This window comes from Dreissena polymorpha, chromosome 3 (assembly GCF_020536995.1).
Source record: "Dreissena polymorpha isolate Duluth1 chromosome 3, UMN_Dpol_1.0, whole genome shotgun sequence".
NCBI lineage: Eukaryota > Metazoa > Mollusca > Bivalvia > Myida > Dreissenidae > Dreissena > Dreissena polymorpha.
Genome location: NC_068357.1, coordinates 117618575 through 117624777, shown reverse-complemented (window position 1 = coordinate 117624777; position 6203 = coordinate 117618575).

The window sequence follows — 6203 nt, the reverse complement described above, 5'->3', positions numbered from 1 at the left end:
TACAATACACATTTTACCAGCGACTACTGAATGCGCAGTAGGTAAATATGTTAAGAAACGAAAAAAATATATCTCATCAAAAAAAAGAATATATGTGTTGCCTTTTAAAATGGGCATCGGGATGCTAACATCATTTTAAATATTCGGTTGTAGATATTTGATGGAATATTTAAATTTAACAAATATTTTGGGCTGTTTAGGATTTTATAATTAATATTTGTTGACATAATTTCCAACAACAACCTAACCCATCAACGTATCGTCCAACTATTCTATCCATCAATCAGGCAGTAAGCCAAAGATTCTTGTTTTCTACATAATTTATCTACCACCAGTAGATCACAAAAAATCAAACAAAATCTCAGTCGATAAATTATAATCACTGCTGAACAGTAATTGGAACAATATCAAGGAAACATTCTATTTCGTTTGAGTAGCCTAACACGGAATTGAAATTGTTCAATGCCAAAACGGATGAGTCCCCTTAGAACAACCCATCGGCATGTTAATGTTCAATCTTTGTTAATGAATATATTCATTGTGACCACCTACGACCAAATGTACTGTAATGCTGTTGGCTGGATTCCGTTAGTTTTAAGTCTAAGCTCAATATGTGTTTTATAGTCCAGGGGTCTGTACACGCCATTCATCATATGATCCGTGCTCTGTGAAAAAGGGGTTTAATGCAATTGCTTAAAGTGTCGTCCCAGATTGGCCTGTTTAGTCCTCACAGGCTAATCAGGGACGACACTGTCCGCCTTAACAAGATTTTTGCTGAGAAGAGACTTTCTTTAAACAGAAAATATCATAAAAGAGGAAAGTGTCCTTCCTGGTTAGCCTGTGTGGACTGCACAGGCTTATCTGAGAAGACACTTTACGCACATGCACTAAATTCTCTTTTCACAGAGCACAGCCCATGTACGTTAATTGAATCCTTACTTGGTTCGGTTCTGACTATGATTTACCTCAGTGACGTATTGCTAGTATTTCCAAGATAATATCAATCATATCTATTGGACAGATTATTACTGTGGTTAAGGCGTTGAGAGCTAGAATTTACAGCGCTCATTAAGCGTTCATTAGTTATAGAACCGTATTTCGTTGTCACTTAGGGATACATTACCTTGTGAAAAAACAGATGAATAAAGTTTGCGAGTGGTAGTGCAAACTAAAGACGAATTTATAATGGACAATAAAACATTTTGCAAGAAAACAAAATCATCATAATTGTAAATGTACACACTTAAGAACTATACGATAAACAACCGAAATTGCGTCTCACAAAGAAAATAAATATTTAATAAGCGAGCATATTTATTGACTGACATTCATACCGCATTCATATTTGATCAGATGCAGAAATCTTGAACGGTCCATAACGCCATAAAAATCGTCAATACGCTCAGCCATCCATATCGAGTTTTATGATCTACTTGTCCTCGACAGTACTAACGAAACAGACAAGTAGCGTTTTCTTCAATAAATGCATCAATATTGTATTAAAAAAACGAGATTTCGTTGTTTGTGTTGTTTCTTACACCAATATACGGAGCTAAAATAAAATTGTCGCACTCGTGTTATATTTTTTTCTGTACTAACTCAGCCTGATATTTGCCGTTGGAATTGTTCTTCCCTTAGCAACTGTGCCATGTTGAATTTCACTGATTACCGTCGGTCATTACATAAAAAGCGTATTGAAACTGTCACTTGTGACAAGTGTATCGCGTTCTTTAACCACATACCAAATTGAAGGACCAGAATCCCCTTATAAATCTTATAAATGGTACCTTTGAGCAGCTGGCATGGAATCTTGAGGATTATGTTGTGACAATCACGTGTTGTATAACGTTTCCTTATCAGACATCATTGTCTAACCACTTTGGAGCATAGCCGGAACTTGAGTAACAAAAATGCGAGTTCAACATTAAAAACATCGAACAGAACATAAACGAAATGATTGGTAAGTTATAATGCGTACCAAAGGATATGTTACAAAACTAAACATTGTTATGCATTAGTTGTTAAATTCTAATGAGTACTATCCTGCTAAATTATGTACTGCAATCGTTATAATTCAGGAAATCCTTAATGAAGAGACATAAGTTAGAGGGGGTGATCACGTGATGATCAAAAGGTCATCCAGATGGCGACGTCAATATCCAATCGGCCAATATTTGCATTTTTACAATAGTTGCTACTGTTATTTTAATGTTAAAATCGAGATCTAGAGCAAATAATAGCATAAATAGTATACTTTTGTACTTGCCATCTGATATGGCTGGACAATGGGCGGATTCAACGTTCAATTTTCATTTATTGAAAAATGAACACTTAAGATACATTTCATGGGCATTTTGACCAACCAGAAAAGCCAACAGCTAACATTCTGACAGCACTAAAACAGTCCCTTTTAGTTATTACCGACATGCCTGTATATGAAAACATTTTATCGATCTCATAAATAAATATTGTAACGAATTCAAGAATATTTATTTCATGCGTGTGCTTCCCGTGAAAAACAGCAATCCACCATGCCGTTCCGCTTGACTACCCCTCCCGAAACATAATTATTTATTTGTAATACCCGGAATTGAAAGTTTTCGGTGTAAAAGTACATGTATGTCTAAACATTTACACATTTAAAATGCTTTAGTTCTTTGCTTACGAAACTTTAGCACACACTTTGGTAGTTCTTCTCTTCGAAACTGTTGTAAAATATTAACGTGGCAAATCGTACACATTTAAATGAAATATTGCACAGCCGAAACACATTTCGACTATAAATCAAGTTTTATAACGTTTTCTAAATCAACGAAAATATGACAATACATTATAAATCCGCTTCCCTAGTTCCTGATGGAAACCAATTTCTATCGTTTGATTACTTCTTCCGTTTGAAACCGTACAGCGACAGAATGCGCTGATTACCACCTGCTACTGTTAAACAAGTTGATAAGGAAGTTGTCATCATGTCAAGTAACTAACTTCCTGAAATCAAAACAACTCGCGCGTGAAAAGGATAGCTCATAGTTTAGATCTTTGAACATTCGGCTTAAATTTAGCAGATTTGAAAAGACAATGTCGCGCGTTATATTTTTCGACAAAGCACAGCGCTGAGCTGGGCCGTACGTCAGGGATAAGGGCATTATGCGGCTAGTGCCGATTATAGACGCCCGGTCAAGCTCTGTCGTATCTAACCGTTTATGTAACATATCATCCTTGTTTTGTTCCTTTACTCAAATTGATCTCCGTGTCAACTTTCCGTACTTTTATTTTCATTCAACGTGTATATCGTGTGACGTAATTTATGAGACGAATCAAACCGGTTTATGCTTGACTCTCTGGATTTTAGTGACAACAATTCGGTCGTAGTGGTTTATCTAACAGTACAATATTTATTTTTAAAAGTATCTAACGAATCCAAAAAAAAATTCTGATTGAGTGTGAAAGCCACACACTTGAAATGAAATACATGTTAAACAATACATAAAGATGCAATTTGAAAGTGTGCAAAATTGTCATTAAATCTATAGCCAAGTTTGCAAGTATTTTTTTTAATTTTAAAACCGAAAGTAGGATTTCTATACGTATACGTCTATTTCGACTAACGCGATTATTTATATGTTTTAAAGCGCACAAAAGACGGATTTATACATAGTTATCACCAGATATATTCTAATTGGCATAGATAAAATATGTTTCTTATTAATACTTAAATTTACTATGCCAAATATGGTGTATGGCTTTAATGGTGTGAAAATGGAAACTTAAATATGCATATCATAAATCACTCCGAGCAGTGGCATTCTTTATATATCACCTTTGGATAAGACTGAATGTGGCGGGGATTGTGGACGTCATTTTGTACGTCACGTACCCGATTCTTTCAGATAAAAAGAATCGGCTCGGCAAGGCAGGCAAATTTAATTTGTATTAGCTCTCTAGGTACGTATAATGTTCCACTCGCGACGTAATTTTGTTACTTTTTAGTTGTATATATTTTTATAGTTGTAACATTAGAATTTAATTTCATTAATAGAGTTCAGACATTGTGTCATTAACCGAGCTGTCGGCGAGCTTACTAACTTCCTGGGCGAGTTTAATAAATCATGGTATGAAATGAACAGGCATGTAAGATCGTTTTTAATATAATTTTACGTTTGCAAGACAAAAATAATATTTACGCAAACGTCATGATAAAACCAAAAATGTTTAAATTGCATGTAGTCACTTAAAATCATTTAAAGTAAAGCGATTGGCCAGTCAAACAAAAAGGAGCCAATGAAAACGCTCAAAAAGCTTTATTTATTTAAATTTCAAACTGGGCCTAGACATGTTAAACACACAAATATACTTTGTGTGTTGAACATGTCTAGCCCAGTTTGAAGTTTAGATTAATAAAGATTTTTGGGCGTTTTCATTGGCTCTCTCTATATAATATTATACTGCATATTTATTAATATTCAGTAACATTAGTAGATTCTATTATGGTTATTTTGTTCTCTCTAAAATTGTATCCGAGCTATCGCTTCGCGTTGCAACGCTTTATAATGTTAAGGCTTTTCAATCGTCAAAAATGTATATAACGGATATTTTAGAGCACTTTACATGTTCAGTACTACTGTTTTCTCACAAAAAGCATAACTACAACGAAATTTTGCGATTCTGAAACATTTTTTTAAATTTTGTCAATATACCAAAACGTGAAAAGGCCCCTTTAAGATGCAACGTTAATTTGGGGAGAGGGATGTCGAAAATCGATATAATACTGAACGATTAGGCTACATGTTTCGCTTTCTATGTTTCCTTAGAAAGCCACCATGTTTTTAAGTACACATCAAGTGCTCGTGCGTCGTAAGAACAGACAAAGTATACGGCATCGGACGCAGATATTTTAAAAATACGTTCGTAGAACAGAGGACACGCATTTTTTCAAAACCATGCACACGAATATATAATTACAATCTCCTTGTGGATGATAACGGGTCCGTTTTATAAACAATTCTTAAGTTTTGCGATTCTAACGTACGAACGTCCTTACGCCAATTCCTACAAACGTTTCATAAACACGTTCGCAAACTTACGAACTCTAACGAATCTTACGAACGTTAAACAAGTCTAGTTCTTCAATTGAAGGTTTGAAAATACGTTAAGCTATAATTTTGCGCAATCTGTCAGATTAATTCTACGAAGGGCAATAAAGCCTTATGATTACGCAATTATTTTAGTTTCCCTTTTAAGTAAATTTGATGTCGAACGCAGACATTCTTTTAAATGACGTCGACATTATTTGACACGAAACGTGTTTTTGCGAGACGTTAACTGTACTCGATATGAAGTGAGGTGAACTAAAACATGTAAAATGTGTTATTTCCGGCGAACAAGACACTGACACCTCGACAATTTATCGTAAAATATGTACAAAGAGTTTATAAAGTTCGTATAGTGTAACAATTGCTTTGCTTTTTGTTGATATTAAAATACACTTTTTTTGTTGATATTGGTTTTAAACTGGTGTATAGTTTATAAACCTGTATATTATGTTATATGAATACAACTTCATTTATCAGAAACAGATGTAGAACGTGTAAAATTAAAAATAATAATACGATAGTTTCTAAAGCTGTTACACCACATATGTTACATGGCATGAATAGATACAACATTGGCTCAATGATATTGATAAAAATCAAGGTCGAAAATGAACAGACAGTAGATAGTAGTATAAAGTGTAGCCAATATGTATCCTTTTGATTGATAAGACTGCGTCAGTTTTAAGCATGTTATTTGGGCTAACTACTCGAACGCAACCGTTTAAAAATGTCACTTAAAAATGATGGATGAGAAATTCCGTGAAGCAATTTCAAGGAAACATTATATTTCGAAACCAAAAATTGCATTTATTGGAGAACGTTATAAATCTTTATAAATGAAAAAAGAGACATTGTTTTAATAACTTATTACTTAGTTAATGTGAACTATTGTTGAAATCATCAATTCATTCTCGTAGATCGGGAAATTGAGAAATAAAAATTTCACACAAAGGTTGAAGTCTCTACGTTTATCACAAATAATAATTTTTACTTTTTATAATTCGGTGTAAATCTATTAATGTAGCTTCACTAGAAGGAGAATCAGATTTATGAATTCTTAGCTATCTGTGATGAATGTTCTGAACATATTGCTCAAATATGAGTGAGCCA